The sequence below is a fragment of the Triticum urartu genome, chromosome 6 (genome assembly GCF_003073215.2).
Source record: "Triticum urartu cultivar G1812 chromosome 6, Tu2.1, whole genome shotgun sequence".
Taxonomy (NCBI): domain Eukaryota; kingdom Viridiplantae; phylum Streptophyta; class Magnoliopsida; order Poales; family Poaceae; genus Triticum; species Triticum urartu.
Window position 1 is genome coordinate 108,397,574 of NC_053027.1, and position 22,955 is coordinate 108,420,528.

The following is a 22,955-nucleotide window of genomic DNA, read 5'->3' on the forward strand; positions in this document are numbered from 1 at the left end:
CACTGCAACTTCTTTTTCGCTTACAAGGTTGTACGAAGGAGTCCATGGCATCAATTGCTTGGATACGCAGTCCCAATACTTCTTTCTTCCCACACTACATGGGTAAGTCGAATGGTTAATCTGGTAAGATGGTGCGTCCTTGATATGTTATATGAGGACGTGTAGTCATACTAGTTGTAGCCAAACACATCACACTAGCTTTTACTGTATATTTCATGCGATTACTTTTGGCATATCGAGATCTAAGCAATCTACAATAGGATGAAAAGACTGGCATCCTTCACATTATTGGCGAACTCAGTTCATAGAAACAAGCAATTCAACCATTATGTGGGTAAATCAAAAGCGCCACTAGAATATTTTTCACTATCCAATCATACACGCAAAAAGGGGTGACACCACCATAGGGGCTGGTATGGGCGGCCACCTCAGGTGGCTGGAAAGTGTGCACCTAGTTTGAGTTGTCCAGGTTGGCCCATGCTAGTTTTGTTCGTCCCAACGCATGAGCAGGCAATGTAAAAAATGAAGAAAAATGTTTCAATTTGGATGGGCCAATAACATAAGTGCAAGGCAGACCCTATAGCAGGCTCGCGGCCCAAACGAGCGCCTCCCATATCGATCGACAGCAGGAAAAATCCCAATTCATTCGCTCCAGCCTCCAGTCTGGTTCGCTCCTAACCTAGCCGCCGCTGGACAGACCGACCCAGCACTTCCTCGTGCCCTTGTTGGAGGGCGGTCACCGGGCTTCAAGCGAACAGAAGGATAAGAAGATGAAGGTCCAACCCTGGGTGTAGCCTGCGTGGGAGGCAGCGGCGGCATCACGGGCATGGCATCGAGCTTGCGCAAATGGACAGTCGCAGCTTGCAAGAGTAGCATGTGTAACGAGAAGGTACATCACATCCCTGATTATATCTAATTCAACTCTTCAATTTCTGGCCAATAGTTAAACCTGACGGTGTTGTAAAACTGCTTGTATGTAGGGAATCTATGAGAAAATGAAACCAGTTTCTACTTATTTTATAACTCCCCCAATCAATACTGAACTAACTGAATCTGATGTATCTAATCAAGTTTCCGGTGCAAACATACAAGCTCATGTTGTTCTTGAGCCTGAAGTGCCTAATGAATAGACAGCTAATGAAGGATTTGATGCAAACATTTTACATGCTCCTGGTGATGAACATATAATGTCTAATGAGGGATCTAATGCAAGCATTTTGCAAGCTCACTGAAGGATTTAGTGTCTAATGATGATCTACTATCTTGAGAGGGATAGAGATTTGCAGGCATTGATGACAAGGAAATTATAGTGCATTTTCATAGCTTGAGGAAACGTCGAGGCCATCTACCAGAAATTCCCCGTATCATGAAAACATAGCATAAATACTTTTCTAATCTGTTGTTTGAAACTATTGGCATACTTGTGCAGGATAGATATATTGATATGCAGTTTGCGCACTGGTTATACATGCAATTACACTTCGATATTTTCAGCCAGAGAACGAATAATTCAAGCAGGTACAGACCATGTTTGTAGTCCTTGTACACCATGTTGCATTTTGTGTTTTTTGGTGCTTGCATCATTTAATGTTTATAATCTGAACTACTTTGGATTATTAGCTGGTTTTCAAAGTGCATGTAGCTTCACATTTCTCAAGTTATGTTGATTTCCGGAGTGCAAGTGCCTTCGTATTTTTTAAGTTAAATGTTCTCCCCTGGTAACTTCAATTCATGGATCAGCCACTACACACAAATCATACATGAATGCCAGTATGAATTAAATGAAATGCGGGGACTTACGCTAGCTCATTGTATAGGCTCACTGTAGCTCTGCTTGCGCTTGGGATGTTCCATGTACAAGTCCATGTTACCACTTGCTTGGATGTGCAGGCCTTGTGCTCCTTGCATCCCCCTCTGCATTTTTGACACGACGAATGGTTGATCAAATAAGAGGAATCGACCTTGATGTTGTACCGGAGGACAGATACTTACAAGGTTATACGGGTGTGCAGGATGTGTACCAGATCCTGTAGAGCCATCATGCTTCGCTAAAATATGGATTTGCTTGTTTCGGATGATATCTCCAGAAGAAATAAGAGTTAAGGTCAGAGTTGCATAGGCGTGTAAGCTAAGAGAGCAGTGAAAGGATATCCAAACATCGTCGGAACAGTGCACAAGGGAGTGATGTGTGGATACCTAGTTCGGGCCGGTGTTTGGGCATGCTCGCTAGCTAGAGTGCGGGTCACTTCAAAGCCGTTGAGGGTGATGCGCTTGCGTTGGCTGGCCGCGCACGGATGCAGATCTTGAGTGGCAGCGGAGCGCTATGATGCGGTGGACGAGACTGTTGGTGAATACCCAACGGCCTCGGGGGGCGGAGGTGCGACGATGTGCTCGGTGAAGTAGCCCCGGTGAGTTGGGAGACGGCGTCAGTGAAGCGCACCTGATGCGGTGGAACTCGGTGTCTATGAGGCACGTCGGTTGTGGTGGCCGACATTGTCGGTGGACCACCCAGTGTGGTGGATGAGGGCGTAGATGAGGTAGCTCCAGTGCGGTGGTGAAGCATGACCGTCGTCTTCGTCGTCGTCGTCCGGCACAGAGGTGGGAACGGTGGGGAAAGAGACGAGACGAGGGGCGATTCGAGGGTTGGCGGCGAATTAGGGATTTGAGCAATCTGGGCGCGGAAGGGGACGGTGGAGAAGAGAAATTTTGCAGGGCTGGAATTGGGGCCGCTAGATATTTCAATCCGAAACGTGGAAGCGCGAACCTATATTGTCATCGTCCTTTTTTTGGGGGGGTGGGGTGGGTGGCTGGGTGCTACGCGTCCGTCCGACACAGCGACCACCCCGACAGGACTATGCTTCGGTGCCTTAAGGCATCTGCCTTTGTGTCCATGACATATGGGCCCAACAGGTGGCTGGCCCACATGCCAGTGACCCAAAGGCAGTTGCCTTTAAGGCACCGAAGCAGCGTCCACCCCGACACGACCCTGGTTTGCCTAGTGCACCTACATTTGAGAATGCAAACGAATCTTCTTTCATTTGCAAATGAATCTATATGTATTACCATGCCCGTGTTTTCCTTGCAATAATTAGTCATTCCAAATGAGATACTCCATCCGTTCACTTTTGTTAGTCGTTTCAGACAACTTACAATGAACTGTTTTGCACATTGTCTGAAATGTCTTCAAGGTCTTATAAAAGTGAACAGAGGGAGTACTATAAATTAATTAATGAGGAGTTATTTGAAAAAAAATCGAAACGGTACCCACGCTAACGTGGATTAGAGTGTGTGTCACATAATTAGTTATTTGAATTAGAGGATGTGTCACGTAGTTAGTTATTTGAATTAGAGTGTGTGTCACGTAGCGATCTCCAATTCTAACGTGGATTTCGCATTTCACCGTATCCACGGTACTTTTTTAATACAAATTCATATGTATATGATGAACACCATGGTAGTGAGAAAACTTTTGGATGGATTCAAACAAATAACCTACAAAATAGCACAACAAACTGAGTCAATGTCAACTTTTCGAAACTTAGTATGGCACGAATTCGAAATAATTACCCGTATGCCTAGTCCTCAGTTCAAATCTTACAATGTACACCGAATTGAAACATCAATATTAAGTCTCGTACTATGTAGATTCAAATGTTCTTTTTAGCCCCCCCCCGCACGAACGCTACATACTTCCTGTATCGGACAATCTTCCTCTCCTAACCACCTTAGGAAGTTATCGGTTTCCAACACACATTCATTCTTTCTCTCCATGTTTCGATCTCTAAGTCTCTCAACTACACAACCCCTTTTTCCACTCTATTACCAAATGTATTTACCTCACACACCCGCCATTGCACCCCATGCTGAGCTCTCTCTCCCCTCTCCCTCTCACCCTCTCGCGCTAAATACATGCATTGCCTATCTAGCCCCCAAGCTCTCGTGCATGCGCATGCATGCACGCTGTATATCTAGGTCACTCCCTCCAGACTGTCTCACTCTTTCTTCTGCACGGCAGGCCACACTCGCTCAATCTCGCTCTCTTTATCTGAGTCTCATTTAACCTCGTTTTCTTTCACACACAAATGATATATCTCCCTGTTTGGGCCTCGATCGACACACTCTATACTCTCTCATGCAGATTGTCTATCTAGGTCAGTCCATCCAAGCCGCCACCACTCTTTCGACCTCATGGTGGGCCACGCTCACTCAATCTCTCTCTCTCTCTTCGTATGTCTCGATTGACCTTGCTCTTTCTCAGACAAAAACGATATATCACCATGTTGAGCCCAATTCGACCTATTCACATTATATACTCTCTCATGCACATCATCTATCTAGGTCACTCTCTCCAACCCGTCTCACTCTTTCGATCGCACGAAGACCCTATGTGATCGGTTGACCTTGCTTCCTCCCACGCACAAAATATATATACACGTCTGTGACTGGATCATCTCTCAAGCTCTATCTTACAGCCCTCACCCTTGCCAAAAAGCTCAATCGAACAATATCTCTCCAGAGCATATATATTTGTTTAATGAATGTCGGACCACAGTCACTTTGTCTCTCTATCTATTTGTCTCTTGATTGACCTCACTTTCTCACACCGTATATTCCACGCATTGAAGCTACTACCTCTCCATCCCTCGCAAAGCCGGAGCTATTTACATTGCGAGGGGCACTCCAACCTTGGATTAATTTGTGTAGTCATTTATTCCGGTCGGTTTAGATTATATTTTCGTAGCATTCGGCCCACAACTACTCCAATCACCGTAGCGGGTAATTAAGCTACGGGGAGCACCTAATATGAGCACCAGGGAGCGATTGGATCGAAGATGCAGCAGCACACACGAGGCCTGAATGTTTTATTTGCAAAAAACCTTTGGAGAGTTTGGAAATTGTGCATAATTACAAAGACTACTCCCAAGCCATTGGATCTCACTTCCAACGGTGTAAAAACTCGTATCACCATAGTATCTAAGCTACGGGGTGGATGTGATATTCTATGTCGCTGTCATTTTTGTTCGTAAACTTGCAAAATACGTGTAACTCGTGCCGTTACTTGTCTAACCGCGCTAAGTGTTTGTTCAAATAAACCATCCTACACTGAAATATCGGAACAACACACGGGGGTCCCACTTGTCATTAATCAAATTTGGACCTAAAACTAACAAATCTGAAAGACGAGATTCAAACTAGCAACCTGGACTACGAAGCGTAAGTCGATAGCCTGAAAAACCAAATAGTTTTTGGCTTTGTCCCATAACTTGATTTTATACAGTACTTGCGTTGAGTAGAGTAGAGGGAGTGCTTCGTCAACACGTGCATGCCCGTTATCTCACTTACTGGTGGGTCCCAGGTCTGCGATCTCAATCTCTCTTCTCTCCATCGTCTAACCATTGCACGGGCACACACGAAGAGCGGCGCTAGCTTGCCGTGGTGTTATTACAACTAAAAAAAACTTGGAAAATAGAATAATCTCCTAGAACAAGAGACGTTGTGGCTGGTCGAGACGGAGCTAACCACATCTATCCTCCGTGCCACGTTTGCATGATGAAGCTGTGTGGCTAGTGGGGTGTTTTCAACCGACTGGCTGGGTCCCGAGGTCGAACCATAGGTACTATGTCTAATACAGTATATTTTTACACGCACATTTTTCCTCCATGCCGAGACGTGGCACACCCTACCGCACAGTTTCGGAGTCCTCCCGGGTGGTGCACGCATATATTCTTCCTAACGTGGGACGCCCTACCAAGCGTTTTTTGGGTCCTCCCCGGTCGTAGCGCCGAAGCAAGTAAATGAGTCATCAAATCACGAAAGACCACCTTTCCCGCCGAGTACATCAGTGAAGCACGGTGGCTAGCTAGTTGGGCTAGTTCGACCGATTAGCTAGGCCGACCCCACATTTGTTTTTTCACCCCTTTTTTATATACTTGCTCGCAGGTAAATTTAAATATCCACCGTGGCGTTGCTCTGGTGTTTGGGTGCAGCAGGATTTTTAATTTTTTGATTGACAGTGTAAGTGCATCTAGTGCCACCCCTAGTTGGTTTTGGAGTATTGACGACAAACCTAGTTGAGGGACTAATGTGTTTGTGAGAATTGCAGGATAACACAGGTAGAAGTCCCTCATTGATTTGGTTTTACAACCAGAGATGACCCCTAAAACTTTATGAAGACATTGAAGTCAAAGGTGGTATATGAAGATATTCACATTGAAGACTATGACAAGAGAAGACACGATATGAAGCCTATGGAGCTCGAAGACTTAGATCTTTCGTAGTTCTTTTTATTTTGTGTTGAGTCATAGGAACCACCGTACTGTTTAGTGGGGTCCAAGAGAACCAGTCAGAATGACTGAAGTGATGCCTAAACCAAAAACCTATGTCTTCGAGTGAAGACTATGAGAGCGAATCTTGTCCAGAGTCGGACAAGTCAGCTTTGCTTGTAGCCCAAGTAAAGTTGCCATGTGAGTTTGAAATCTGACCGTTGAGACACGTGTCAGTTCCTTAGTGACCCAGGGTCATTTCGGACAAATCAGGTCGGGTTGCCAAGTGGCTATAAATAGCCCACCCCCTACAACCATAAACGGTTGGCTGCTCAGATTGAAAGTAAGGCTTTTGTCGTTTGAGAGCGACCCACCTCGAAGCCTTTGAGAGAGAATTCCCTGCGAGGATAAAGCCCTAACCACCAGAGCCAGAGAAAATTGGGCATCACTTAAGTCTTCTTGTCTGTGTGATCTAAAGACTTATTACACTTGAGGACTGTGCATCCTCCAGCCGGTTAGGCGTCGCGTTCTGAGGATCCAAGAGACATTGTGGATTGCCGGTGAACGAAGTCTGTGATGGTTTGGGAGTCTACCTTGAAGACTTACCAGAGTGATTGGGCAAAGTTTGTGTGACCTTAGCTCAAGGAGAATACGGTGAGGACTGGGTGTCCTGAGCTGCGTGTTCAGGACTGGGTGTCCGGGACTGTGTGTCCTAAGGTTTAAATACCTAGCCGCTCCAACCAGACGTACAGTTGTCACAGCAACTGGAACTAGTCCAACAAATCATTGTCTTCAACGAGTCACTGGTTTCATCTTCACTTCACTTTACTTACTGTTACTCCTTGTGAAGTCATTGTATGTTTGCTCTATCATTTGTCTTCACTGAGTGACTGCGTGTTCTGTTTGGCTTCACAATATCTTCCTACCTGATCCTTACTACCTAGCTGCTATTAGTCTTTGTGCTTTCACTTCATTGAATACTTGACTATGGTTTGCCTAGTGTAGCCTAGCTTCCGCTGCATGGTAATAGGTTTAATTTTATTGTTTGTCTTCAAAACTTCCATGTTCTGAAGAATTTCAAAAAATCGCCTATTCACCCCCCCTCTAGTCGATATAACGCACTTTCAATTGGTATCAGAGCAAGGTGCTCCCTTGTTCTATGTGATTCGGTTTAACCACCTGGAGTTTTAGCTATGTCGACTGCAGGGATAATTAAAGTCTCCGCTACGTGCCCCGTCTTCGATGGAACTGAATATCCCTACTGGAAGAATAAGATGCGTATGCATCTTGAAGCCATTGACGTCGACCTATGGTATGTTGTCGAGAACGGCGTTCCCAAGGCTGGAGAAGGTGTCACTGCTGCTGATGTCAAGAAATTCGTTCAACTGGACTCTACTGCCAAGAATATCATCTGTGGTCATCTGACCAAAGGACAGTATGGCCGTGTGAGTGCTTTGAAGACATCCAAGCTGGTCTGGGACTGGCTTTCCAAGGTCAATGAAGGCATCTCAACCCAGAGAGATCAGAGAATCAGTGTCCTTCGCAACCTCTTCAACCACTTCAAGCGAAATGACAATGAGAATGTCTAGCACACATTTGACCGACTCACTGACATCACAAATGAGCTTCAAGCCCTCGGCGCCACTGAGATTACCAAACACGAAGTCGTCAAGACGCTGCTGAGATCACTTGATAGTTCATTTGACATCCTGGCCCTGATGATTCAAGAACGTCCTGATTTCAAGACACTCGATCCGTATGACATACTTGAGAGGCTCAACACACATGAGTTTCAGCTTTCGGAGAAAAGAGAGATCTACGGTCCAAACTATGGGCGAACTCGTGCCTTGAAGGCAAAAGCTGTCTCCTCATCTGAAGAAGAATCTGAAAGCAGTTCTGATGACCCTGAAGACATTGGAAGGGAACTTGCTATGCTTGTCAAGAAGTTCCAAAAATTCACCAAGAAGAAAGGCTTCAGAAAGTCTTCCCGATCAAGTTCAAGGAATGATGAAGCTCCTGCTCATGACTACAAGAAGAAAACATGTCACAAGTGCAAGAAACTTGGCCACTTCATCTCTGAGTGTCCACAGTGGGACAATGAGAACAAAAAGAAGAAGAAGAGCAAGGAATATGACTCTGACGACAAGAAGAAGAAGAAGAAATACTCAAAGTCTTCTTCCAAGTCTTCTTCAAAGTCTTCATCACACAAGAAGAGCTCATCTGGCAAGGCACGTGCGTTTGTTGGCAAGGAAATGGATTCAGAGGAGGAGTCTGCTTCTGAGGAGGTGGAGGTGGAGTCTGAGGAGGAATCCGACTCAGGCGTCGCAAGTCTGGCTACAGCATACGTTGCCAAGTCCATCTTCAACACTGAAGACAATGACTTCATCACCGACACCGATGCAAATGACAAGGACTACTCCGCTTCTACCTACTGCTTCATGGCACGCGGTGCCAAGGTAAACACACGCACTACTCACTATCAAACATCTAGTGACGATGACTCTGATTGTGGTTCAAAACCTAGCTACAAAACACTTGCTAAAATTGCAACTGAACAACAGAAAGCTATGGAACATATTCAAAAACTGTTAGACAGAAGCGATGATCTGTTAGGTGCTGAAATGACTCGATCTGAATCCTTAATTGAAGACATAAAAAATCTTCACGTTAAGTATCAGGAACTTGAAAGTCGTCATGAAACTCTCTCAACAACTCATGAAAAGCTTTCCTATGATTATCTTCAAAGGAAGCAAGGTCTTGAGAAATTGAGAGCGGTTCATGAAGATCTTCAAATGGAAAACGAGTCACTTCGCGCCAAACAGATCAGTCCCGCTCAGGAAGGATTTGAACCACCATGTCTTAAATGCATTGAGCGTGATGATGCTACTTCTGTTGCTGAATGCTCTACTGCTACTGCTGTTGCAATATCTTCAACTGTTCATGCGGTAACTAACCCCTCTGCTGAGGATACCACCGCTATTGCTGATGAGAATGCTAGGTTAAAGACACTGCTTGAAACAGGGATGTACAAAAGTCTTAAATGGCATCAGACGCTATGTGATGTCCTGAAAAAGCAGATTCTGAACCGAAACCCTAGGAAAGAGGGTGTAGGGTTCATAAGGAAAATGAATGCAGATGGCTCTTACTGGAAACCTGAGCAGTACCCCAAAACCATGTGGGTTGCTGCAAAGGAACCTTCAGCAGATCCATCCAATCTATCTGGCTTCACTTGTGCTAACCCCATTATCATTGATGAATCCTTTGATGCAAACTATATACTGTTTAAGAATCAGAATAGTGAAGTGTTTGCCAGGTACATTGGTACTAACTACAGGAATGGACCGCCTATGAAGAAGATCTGGGTTCCGAAAAGGTGTCTAGAGAGTCTTCCTGTGAATGTCATCATGACACCTCACGTGAAGAAGATAAACCTCAGACCAAAGGCTTCATACGGTCCAAAGGCTTCATACAGACAGAGGACTCACCTGAGTCGCACTAACACAAATGTTTTGCAGGAAAATCATACTCAGGCATATGAATATGAGAGCGGTTCATCAAACCACCATGTTCATAAGACTAAGAACTATTCTGCTTATTCTTATGAGTACTATTGTCCACCTGCAAGACTGTTTGCTAAGGCTTCAAAGCCAAAATTCTCAGATGCTGCACTTAGACTTATTGCTTCTAAGCCACCCTTGAAGATGTGGGTGGTTAAGAAGGCTTAACTCTCTTTTGCAGGGAAAGGTCTCCAGCAGAAAACCAAAATCGTCTGACGCTATTGCTGGGGACCTTAAACATCTTGTAGGGCGCAAGATCAAATGCCCAAATGGTCTTACTATGTACTTCGTACCTGAATCGCCTGCTACTCTCCCTATTAGTCCTAACCTGGATCTAAGCTTTCATAACCCACTGGTTCGTCAAATGTTTTTGCTTCACAATGCTCTTGGTGAAGCCTATCCCCCTAACTGCACTGTAGGGTACGACACCAGTGTCTTCAGAATGGATTATTGACAATGGGTGTACAAATCACATGACTGGCAAAAGAAGTCTTCTTATGGACTCAACCTTACGTCCATCCGACAAGAGCCACATCACATTTGCTGACACTGGTAAAAGTAAGGTATTGGGTCTAGGTAGAGTTGCAATCTCAAGGGATCAACACATGGATAAAGTCATGCTTGTTGAATCCCTTGGCTTCAACTTAATGTCTGTCTCAATGCTTTGTGATTTGAACATGATCGTAATATTTGGAAAATATCATTGCCTTGTACTAATGGAATCTGACAAGTCTATAGTGTTTGAAGGGTATCAAAAAGATGATTTGTACGTGGTAGATTTCTCGGCAGGGCCACAGCTTGCAGTATGTCTTCTAGCAAAGGCTTCAGAATGCTGGCTCTGGCATCGGAGGCTTGGACATGCCGGCATGAGGAACCTCCACACCTTTGCGAAGAAGAAGCATGTCATAGGCATCGAGGGCATCAAGTTCAAGAAAGACCACTTATGCGGTGCCTGTGAAGCAGGGAAGATGACGAGGGCCAAACATCCCTCGAAGACAATCATGACTACCACTCAACCTTTCGAACTACTTCACATGGATCTTTTCGGTCCCACTCATTACTCAACTCTAACTACTACTTCTTGCCTCTATGGCTTCGTTATTGTTGATGATTATTCTAGATATACTTGGGTGCACATAATCCTTTACAAGACTGAAGTGCAGGATGTCTTCAGACGCTTCGCCAATCGAGCTATGAACAATTTTGGCGCCAAGATAAAGCACATCAGAAGTGATAATGGCACTGAATTCAAGAACACTGGCCTTGATACATATCTTGATACCTTGGGCATCACACATGAATTCTCAGCCCCGTACACGCCACAGCAGAATGGCGTCGTCGAACGCAAGAACAGGACACTAATTGAGATGGCCAGAACGATGCTAGATGAATACAAGACCCCAAGAAAATTCTGGCCCGATGCCATTGATACTGCATGCCATACAATCAATCGTGTTTATCTTCACAAGCTACTGAACAAGACATCTTATGAGCTCCTTACTGGCAAAAAGCCAAATGTCAGTTACTTCAGAGTATTTGGCGCAAGGTGCTGGATCAAGGACCCACATCACACCTCAAAATTTGCACCAAAAGAACATGAGGGTTTTATGCTTGGATATGGAAAGGATTCGCACTCCTACAGAGTCTTCAATCTCTTTCATTACAAAGTGGTTGAAACAGTGGATGTGCGGTTCGATGAGACCAACGGTTCACAAAGAGAGCAGCTGCCAAGTGTACTAGATGAAGTTCCATCCAGTGAATCAATCAAGCTAATGGGAACTGGAGAAATTATACCTTCTGAAGCTCATCCTGAAGAAGAACTTATCATTTCAGCACCTGATCAACATGAAGACAATGCTCAGCCTGAAGACATTCCTTCCAACAACGACAATGAACAGCAAGAGCAAAGTCTTCGCCCCATACATCCTCGCGTTGCCAATGAAGTGCAAATTGAAAGAATAATTGATAGCATCAACGCACCTGGTCCACTCACTCGTTCAAGGGCAACTTAGCTAGCAAATTTCTATGGGCACTTCGCATTCATCTCAATATCAGAACCCAAGAAAGTTGAAGAAGCCTTCATGGAACCTGAATGGATTCAAGCTATGCAAGAAGAGCTTCAACAGTTTGAGCTGAATAGTGTATGGGAACTGGTTAAGCGTCCTGATCCACGGAAGCACAATATAATAGGCACCAAATGGATATACCGCAACAAGCAAGATGAGCATGGTCAAGTTGTCAGAAACAAAGCTCGTCTCATTGCTCAAGGATATACTCAAGTGGAAGGCATTGACTTCGATGAAACATTTGCTCCTGTGGCTAGACTTGAAGCCATACGCATACTGCTGGCCTATGCAAATCATCATAACATACTTCTATATCAAATGGATGTGAAGAGTGCCTTTCTCAATGGCAAGATTGAAGAAGAAGTGTATGTTGCACAACCGCCTGGCTTTGAAAATCCAAAACATCCTGACATGGTATACAAGCTCAACAAGGCACTGTATGGCCTCAAACAAGCCCCTAGGGCCTGGTATGACACACTCAAATACTTCCTGAAGAGCAAAGGCTTCATACCTGGTTCCCTGGATCCCACTCTTTTCACGAAGACATATGATGGTGAACTGTTTGTGTGCCAAATATATGTGGATGACATTATCTTCGGCTGCACCAATCAGAAGTACAGTGAAGAGTTTGGATATATGATGCAAGAGCAATATCAGATGTCCATGATGGGGGAGCTGAAGTTCTTCCTTGGTCTTCAAATACAACAACAACGCAATGGCATCTTCATATCTCAAGAGAAGTATCTCAAAGATTGCCTGAAGAAGTTCGGTATGCAAGACTGCAAAGGCTTCACAACACCAATGCCAGCCAAACATCATCTGGGTCCTGACGACAATGGTAAAGAGTTCGATCAAAAGGTATACCGCTCCATGATTGGTTCTTTACTTTATCTATGTGCATCTAGGCCAGATATTATGCTTAGTGTTTGCATGTGTGCTCGATTTCAAGCGGCACCAAAGGAGTCGCATCACTTAGCTGTGAAGCGAATTCTTCGATATTTGGCTCACACCCCAACTCTAGGATTATGGTATCCAAAGGGCTCAGAGTTTGATCTGGTTGGATTCTCGGATGCTGATTATGCTGGTGACAAAGTTGATCGCAAGTCTACATCAGGCACATGTCACTTTCTGGGATGATCACTTGTATGTTGGTCTTCAAAGAAGCAAAACTGTGTATCTCTCTCCACTTCTGAATCTGAATACATTGCTGCTGGATCTTGCTGCGCTCAGCTTCTATGGACGAAGCAAACACTCAAGGACTATAGCATTCATCTGAAGCAAGTGCCACTTTACTGCGGCAACGAAAGCGCCATCAAGATTGCTAACAACCCAGTTCAGCACTCGAAGACAAAGCACATTGAAATTCGTCATCACTTTCTCAGAGATCATGTTGTGAAGGAAGACATTGATATCATACACGTCAACACTTAAGAGCTATTGGCAGATATCTTCACCAAGCCCTTGGATGAGAAGAGGTTTTGCAAGTTACGGTGTGAGCTAAATATCCTGGAATCCTCAAATGTCCTATGAACAGGCACACATCCTAACCCTTATGCATATTGATGACTTAGATGTGCAACACACGAAGTAAAGTATATCTTCAATCAATGAAGACATACATTCTAAGTGTGAATACATTAATGTGGAATTTGACTTCGGAGCACCACGATAATTGTGCGCCGTGTCTGGGTCTAATACTTCCTATACGGTAGGTAACGCCACCACCAAACGTTCTATTTTGAAGTGTTTCACTCATGGCATTACCATTGCAATGTCTTCACATTTGGTTTGGCTTTGAACTCAACATATTTTCATGATTATCTTCACTATGTTGATTATAGATACATATATATATATATATATATATATGCTAGTGTTCTGTCCTCTACAGCATTCACTTATAGCTATGTCTTCGTGTTGAATCTTTTGAACTAAGTGAATGTGATCGGACCCCAACTTCTCTATGCTTTCTATCTCAAACTCTATCTCTCCAAGTCATATGCATTCTATTGAAACTGGCGAATGTCTTCTCTACGTCCTTGTCAACAGAAGATACAGAGACAACCATTAAGTCCGTTTTCAATGCTCATTCCTCCACATGAAATCCGGAGAAGTAGGAACGACCGCCCGACAATCCAGGCGTGCGTGGGACGTGAAACAAACCCCAAAATTCAGCATACTGGCCACGTGTTCCTCAGATGCGAATCGCCAGGGGCACCTGTGTAATAGCACAGTGCCGCCCCTGTGCCTATAAGTACACACTCACAGCGGTCATTATCTCTTCTTCCACCCTCGCACGAACCCTAGCACCACCGCTAGCTCTCGATGACGCCGGCGACGAAGCGCTTCGCTGCCGCAACCTCTCCGACGCCGTCTTCACGCCGACCGCGGACATCGTCCTCTCCGCCGTCGCCGTAGGTCTCCTCCGTCGCCAAGTTAGGGCACGGAAGAGTGAACTGCTCGGCCTCATCTCCCACTCCGTCTAGCAGTTCTCAGTGTGGTAAATAAAACTCCCTTTTTACAGCACCGTTGATCCTATTGATCTGTCACTTTCTACCACAAGCAGTTTCTATTCACACAAGCTAGATCTCTCTCATACTGCATCTCATAACATGCCTAGTATATTCACTTGTGCTTCACAAAGTAGTTAGATTCCTCACTTGTACTGATCTGTGGATTCGTACAAATCTGGAACCAACTTCTTATCTATGAGTGAATGTCTTCGCACGATGAGGTCAATGTCTTCTAAACTGATTTATCTTCAAAATCTTCTGAGAATGCATATGACCTCTTCCCCTTCCCTCGCACCTTAATGCTGTGACAGGTACATGTCCGTGGGAGAATCCTTTGGTTCTCATAGTCTGCATTCATTTGCAGAATTCTTACAGCATCACATCAATTCTCCCGAAGCCAGTTCCTGTTGGTCCAGCAAGAGAAAGCCTTTGAAGCCGTTGAACGTCTTGAAGCCTTTCAAGTTAAAGTTTATGGCTTCAGAGAAAGCAGCAAGGAAGGGGGGCAGACAACGTCATGGCGGAACATCCAGAGATCTGCCTGATGAACTCGCAGAAATGTATAAGACAGGTCCTGAAGAGGATTATAGTCAGCGCAAGACCCGAATCCAATGGATTCGACGCTATTGGGCAGAACAATGGTTCAAATACCGCTTCACAACCCAAGAGTATGCTGAGAAAAGTGCCATCAAAAGACCGTGGGGAGACATCTTATACAAGAATCTTCTACCCAGGTCCAGAGATGAAGCTATTGCCCAAAGCTTCTATCCATGCAAGGTTCGTGGGCCACAGCCTGATGATGCACATCCGTCGTCACTACTCTGGTGTCGTGACGACAATCTGTTCAAGCGCAACTTCCAGTTTGCCCAAAACTCAGCAAAGCAGAACAAGAAGAAATTTGGGTTAGACTTCAACCCTGGTCCCTCAGCACCAAGGGCAGATGGCACACGAGAAGCAAAACCCAATGTCATCGGTCCTTATGCCAACCTTGAAGGCCTCATCACCCGCATCTTAGTTCAAGGGACCGCAGTGAATGAGCCTCCAGCTGACTCTGAATCAGAAGAAGCTCCTGCAGTGCTGAAGCCAAAGAAGATGAAGAAGTCTAAAGCTTCAAAGCCTGCCTCTTCACCGAAAATCTCAATGGCGAAGCCACTTGCAACTGCACCTCCTGAAGACAGTGTGCAGTCTGAAGATTTATCACGCGTCTCCAAGCCCCAGAAGGCCAAGATGCCTCTGTCTCACACTGGCAAAGAGCTAACAGCTGCTGCCATTCTGCGCAACGACGACGTTGATCTGTCAAGTGATGAAGATCTTGCAGATGACGCTCTTGAGAAACTCATCAAGAGCAAAGAAGAAGCAGAAATCTTCAATGATCTGCCTCTCTTTGATGTCACCATCATCCACAACTTCATTGACGAGTGGTTTGACATGCCAAACATCAGCTTTGAAGATCTGCAGCTACCCATTGGCCTCAGTGTCGCCTTCCAAGGCGCCATTGCTTCAGAACTTGCTATTGCCCAGCGCATTGTTGAACTGAAGCAGAAGATTGACTATGAAAAGGCTCAGTTCAAGAAGCATATGGCCAAGCTCAGCGTGCAAGAAGTGAAGAACTTCAAGACAATGATGCACGAGCTCAAGGAAGCCTTTGTGAAGAAGCATGCAGAAGCTCAGGGTTCGCGTGAGCGCATGAAGACTCTGGCTGACAGATGTGTGCAAGCCTATAATGAGGCTGAGAAGCGCAAAGCACTTGGGCGTCCTGGAATTGACCCCAGGATGGCCGCAAAGAAGAAGAAGAAGCCTGCTACGGCTGAATCTGATGCACCAAGGCAAGAAGCAGTTCCGATTGTCTTCCCAATAAGAATGACTGGCTCGAAGCCAAAGAGCCGATCAACAGCTTCAGAGCTCAAGAAGACAAGAACTGCTGAGGCTGAAGCCAGGAAGAGGAAACACTCTGAAGACTCTCCTACTGCCCCCACCAAGAAAAAGCGAAAAACCAAGAAAGCTCGGGCTGCTCCCACAGAGCCCTTGAGAGTTGAACCCATTTCTATGGTTCACCCTGATGCAGAACGTCAACTGACGGTTCATGAGCCTGCTTCCACAGAGGCTCCTGAAGCTGAAGACATTCCAGCAGCTGATCCCATCGCTGCTGAAGACATTGGTCATCATGACAATGTAGAAGATGATGCAGCCCTTCCTCAGTTAGAAAACAGCGAACTCATCAGCATTGGTCGTCCACTGACGCCAATTGCACAGGATGCTTCATGGGCGGATCGCCCTCAAGAGGAAGAAGACTATGAGGCCCAGCCCACTCCAACTCCACAGGCATCGTCTGCATTCCGCAGGCTTCGCAAAGGTCCAAGGCCTCAAGTCTATGCTGAAGACATTCCGGCTGCATCAGCCGCAGAAGAAGAAGTACCACAAGATCCCATTCCCTTGCTCCACCAAGAAGCAGTTCTCCAGGAGAACGTGCCTGTGACCGACCCTCCAGCTAGTCAAGTGGAGGATGAAAATCTTGAGGCTGCCACAACAAACACCGAAGCTAATGTGGAGCCCTCCCCAGCAAAAGCTTCAGAAGATAGCAAAGCCACTGATCCCGCCACTTCTGTTCCTGAGTCTGCTGCCGGTCCCCAACTCAACTATCATGTTGAGCACAGGCCTCAGGTCCAGAAGCCAATCCCAAGACTGCCAAGGTTTCCAGGTCCTGCATCAGCACCTGGCTCCTTCAACATCAATGGCTTCAGGGCAGACAACACGTTCTTCAATAGCTCCAGGAACCCCTACTCAAGGGAACGAATATCATCTGATCGGTTCTGGAGCTATCCTCAGCGAAGCTATTACTCTTGCATTCTTTACAACCAAGGTCGCATCTTCCCACACAAGCGCCTTGACATTGAAGCTATAGCTGGTCTGCCCTGTCTAGAAGAAGCGTTGGATTGCTTCAAGCAAGTGGGTCTGCTGCAATTTGTAACTGCTGAAGAGCATTGGAATGAAGAGCTGCTGCTACAATTCTATGCCACACTTCACATCAAAGGATACAACAGAGATCCGAAGACTTGGGTCTTGGAGTGGATGACTGGCAACGTTCATCATGAAGCCAATGCATTTGACATCATTGAGCTCACTGGCTTGCCCACTCCTGGCGATCTCTTCGAGCAAGGCTGTCAGCTGCATGCTGAAGCTATTGAGAGCATCTTTCAGCGGCCAAAACCTAATATGAGTCCAATGTTCAGCATGATGAAGCCATTGCCTCAAGATGCTGCGTGTCCCACAGAGTTCTTCGTTGAAGACCTAGAGTACGTGCCCAGAACCATCTATCACATCATTAGGCGAACTCTCTGGTCTATCAAAGGGCACTCTCCAAATGCCAAGCTTCAGGGTGCAATGAAGACTTTGGTCTTCTATATACTTAATGGCAAATGCTTCAATGCACAGGACTTCTTCATACGCCAACTTGCTGCATCAGGCATTGATCTGTTTGGTTTGAAATTCTACGCCCCTTGGGTCATGCGGCTGATCAAGCTACACTCCGCCATCTCGTATCAGCCCTCAGCCCGCAACCATCGGATCTTCTTGCCTGACGTGGACATGTCTACTGAAGCCATATATTCTGAGCCTGCCAAGCAACCTCTAAGTCTTCAGAATGCAGAACATCAGAGTTATACACAGAACGTTGAAGGCGTTGAAGCAGTTTCTCGGGTGTATCCTTTGGCTGGCACTACACGTGCACCACACCCTACTTCAACTTAAGCCACTGACAGTGCCACTGCTTCAAGACCCAAGAAGCGCACTCGTGTTCTCAACGACCGAGAGCTTCTTGTGGCCCTACATCAGAAACAAGATAGGCATCATGACTGGCTGAAGCGTTAGATGAAAAGGCTCTTGGTGGATGTTAATCGCACTCGAAATCTTGCCACCAAGAATGCTTTCGTTACCCATGAAACCTGTCGCCGCACATGGAAAGGGCTAACGATGATGCTTTCTGAAGCGGATCTTCGAGAGGATGGCTTCACTGAGAGATTCAAGTTTGACTCCACACCTCCTCGAAGGGCTGTGCTGCTAGGAACTCCATCCCTTGAAGACTCTGAGTTCTCTTCCTCTGCTGCCACAGTGACTGCCAGAATTATTGAGGAAGAAGACGATGCTACTTCACCGCCATATCCTTCAGCACCTCCAAGCTCTTCTGCACTGCCAAACAACACCAACAACCCTGCTACTTCACCTGCTCCTCAAGGGAACGAGTAGAGGCTCTATGTCTTCAAACCTTTTTGGTCATTACTGACAAAAGGGGGAGAAGCATATGAGATTGATAGTCTTCAAGCGGGTTCATATGGGCAGGTGCCTTATATTTTTCTTCGTGCGTACAACTCTCGTTTTTTTGCTACATTTGGTTCTTATGAGTTGTAACACTTAAACTAGATGGTCGTCTGGTACTTATTTGCCACCTTGTTTTGCAAAGATAAATTCCGCATGTGCGACGATAAATTCCGCACTTAGCTCATTCTATAGACGTCCATTTTCCATTATGCATATCATTATCTTCATATACTTTCACATGCATAGTGTATTGTCATCATAAGTTGAAGTGGATCTCCACAAGTACAACCTGCCATGTGCATTTGCATTCCAAAAGCAAATTAACTTATATGCACATCTTCAGGGGGAGCCCTTGCAACTTATGAAGACAATTCCTTATTCTTTACAATTTCACAGATTATATTCCCCGTTGAAAACTTCAACTAGTTTGTCATCAATCACCAAAAAGGGGGAGATTGTAAGTGCATCTAGTGCCACCCCTAGTTGGTTTTGGAGTATTGACGACAAACCTAGTTGAGGGACTAATGTGTTTGTGAGAATTGCAGGATAACACAGGTAGAAGTCCCTCATTAATTCGGTTTTACTACCAGAGATGACCCCTAAAACTTTATGAAGACATTGAAGTTAAAGATGGTATATGAAGATATTCACATTGAAGACTATGACAAGAGACGATATGAAGCCTATGGAGCTTGAAGACTTAGATCTTTCGTAGTTCTTTTTATTTTGTGTTGAGTCATAGGAACCACCGTACTATTTAGTGGGGTCCAAGAGAACCAGTCAGAATGACTGAAGTGATGCCTAAACCAAAAACCTATGTCTTCGAGTGAAGACTATGAGAGCGAATCTTGTCCAGAGTCGGACAAGTCAGCTTTGCTTGTAGCCCAAGTAAAGTTGCCGTGTGAGTTTGAAATCTGACCGTTGGGACACGTGTCAGTTCCTTAGTGACCCAGGGTCATTTCGGACAAATCAGGTCGGGTTGCCAAGTGGCTATAAATAGCCCACCCCCTACAACCATAAACGGTTGGCTGCTCAGATTGAAAGTACGGCTTTTGTCGTTTGAGAGCAACCCACCTCGAAGCCTTTGAGAGAGAATTCCCTGCGAGGATAAAGCCCTAACCACCAGAGCCAGAGAAAATTGGCCATCACATAAGTCTTCTTGTCTGTGTGATCTGAAGACTTATTACACTTGAGGACTGTGCATCCTCCAGCCGGTTAGGCGTCGCGTTCTGAGGATCCAAGAGACATTGTGGATTGCCGCACGAAGTCTGTGAAGGTTTGGGAGTCTACCTTGAAGACTTACCAGAGTGATTGGGCGAGGTCTATGTGACCTTAGCTCAAGGAGAACACGGTGAGGACTGGGTGTCCTGAGCTGCGTGTTCAAGACTGGGTGTCCGGGACTGTGTGTCCTAAGGTTTAAATACCTAGCTGCTCCAACCAGACGTACAGTTGTCACAGCAACTGGAACTGGTCCAACAAATCATTGTCTTCAACGAGTCACTGGTTTCATCTTCACTTCACTTTACTTACTATTACTCCTTGTGAAGTCATTGTATGTTTGCTCTATCATTTGTCTTCACTGAGTGACTGCGTGTTCTGTTTTGCTTCACAATATCTTCCTACCTGATCCTTACTACCTAGCTGCTATTAGTCTTTGTGCTTTCACTTCATTGAATACTTGACTATGGTTTGCCTAGTGTAGCCTAGCTTCCGCTGCATGGTAATAGGTTTAATTTTATCGTTTGTCTTCAAAACTTCCATGTTCTGAAGACTTTCAAAAAATCGCCTATTCACCCCCCCTCTAGTCGATATAACGCACTTTCAAACAGGAGGAGGCGCCACAGGATTTTTAATTTTTTGATTGACGGGAGCAGGCGCGGCAGCAATTAGTCACGATGACTCCGCCTGTACCCACTGCTCCCTGATGTGAGAAGTCGTCAACTAGTGTTTTACCGTGGTGAAAACGAAAAGATTCCCTGCTCCTTCGGCCTTCCCGTAGATTGCATTGCCTTTCAACCGTTTCGCCCCCTTTGCTTCCTCTCCCCATTGCTTCTACCTAGTGCCATGGCGGCGCAGCAGATCACGGAGTCCGAGGTGAGGCTCCTGACACAGGAGATCCATGCCAAGGATGCGGAGCTCAGGGCCAAGGACGTGGAGCTCCATGAGCTCAAGGAGGAGAGGAGTGCCATGCTCCTTTGTTATGTGCGGTAGTTCACGGAGCTTCAAAAGCGGCAGGTGTCCACCACAAAGATGCTCGAGGCGTCGGCGGCGTTGCTGCAGAAAGCGGGAGATACGATAGGCCGTCAGGGGAGCCGGTTGGAGCGTGAGCGGGCCGATCGTGCTGAGGTCCAGGATCGCCTCAGCCACTTGGTGAACCAAGTTTCCACACACGTGTTGCGGCTGCACGATGCCTACCGTCGTGCCAGCGCGACGATGCCGGCCATCGGGATAAACCCGTTCGACCACCCGGTCGACTTCAACAAGCTGCGGCTTCCTGACCTGGTCTCCTTCTTCACCTATATCTCCGAGGAGCTGAGCCGTCTCCGCATGATGGTGGGGGCTGAGCTGGACAAGGAGGGGTTGCGGGCTGCCATCACCGTTGCCGGGCGAATCCTTTCAGGGCTCCGTCACCGGAATCCATTCGTGCCATTGGACGCCGTCTTTGACGAGCTGGCTCCCGTCGACCGGGAGCGGGCTCTGCGGGCGGTTGCACCCTGCATCACCAATGTCGTGCGCCTCGAGAAGCAGAGGGGCTTCGGTGGTGTTTAGGCGCCCTCTGCATGGGCATGTCTATGTCTCGGCGCAACATGACCGTTGGATCAAACTCAGACGGTGCAGATCAGTCACTGTAGCACAAAGCGTGTGGGTGTGTTTGGTTGCATTCTCATCTCAATATAGTTGTTTCCTCTTCGTGTATTTTTGTCAACCTACTAGTGTGGACTCATGCACCCTTCATGCACTCTGCCAAACACCTAAAAGTGGGTCGGGAAGGGAACTTTTGCCCCCATCCCGTGCACCCTTCATAAACCCTGCCTAACACTACTCATGCTTCATATGGTTCATGTTTCGTGGAGTACTGTAGCACCGTACTCTCCGTGCGCTGTGGACCTAGTTCTGTTAACATTGATCTCACCGTCCATTCTCGACCGGACAGTCGAAAAAGCGGTACTATGTTACATATAGGAGTAGTTGACATGCGCACAACATCATTTGTTATCATCATATCTTACTACACTAGCAACAAGATTGTGTAGTACTGACGTATGAACCACTGCACATGCCTAGTAGTAGGAGCACTGTGTATGTTCAAGTGGCTGTCGTGTTTTGCACTCCTCCGTCGTAAGAGTGGAAACGCTTGCTGTAATTATTTTTTTCTTCTGAAAAACAGTGGACACGCTCTACCGTGCGGATCCTCCTCCAGCCATGCACTAAATTACTCACTTTCGCCGACGCGTGGGACAACCAACATCGGGGTCCACCAGCCATGCAATAAATTACGCCGTAGTAGAGTGACAGTAGACTACCCCGATCGAAGCACCGCAGTAATGCCCAATGAGCCATCAAATCACAAAACCCCCTCCTTTCCAGCAGTAAGTTGGACGGACGAAGCAACCATCATTTCACTCTTCTCTCTCAGCTTCCTCTCTACCCAACCCTCGCTTCTGCCTCATCTTGTTCCTCATTTCTTCAAGAAAAGCCCGACCTGCTTCTGCCATTGTTCTTCTCTCCCAAAGAAGGAAAGGTGAGCGCATCAATGGTGTTGATTCTGGCCAAGGCCCGGTCTTGCAACCCCGAGACTGATCCTATAACTCCCTCTCTTTTCTTCTTTTGGGTTTGTGATTATGGTTTCTTTTCTTTTATTTCTATTTGACGGTTTCTTGATGGACGCTGGAGCACCGGCCGAAGTGATGTCTATGGCTCCGGCCAGAACCATCGAGGCTCATGGTACGAAGAAGTGCAAGCACCCCACCGAGACTACCGCAGACAAGCTCAAAGCCATCGCCCTGTCCAAGCCCCCCTCTCCGAGATCCCTCATTAAGCAAGTCTAGGTAATATCTCTTCTTGACGATCTTTTTCTCGATCTTGATCGTGTTTTTTCATCTAACACACGGTACTAGTACTAGTAGTACAACTTTCTGGGTGATCTTGCATGTGATTTTTGTGTGCCAAATGACGGTTCTAAATTCCTCTTTTGACCAAAACATGCGAGAGGTTGACACTGATTTCTTATAGATTACTTTCAAC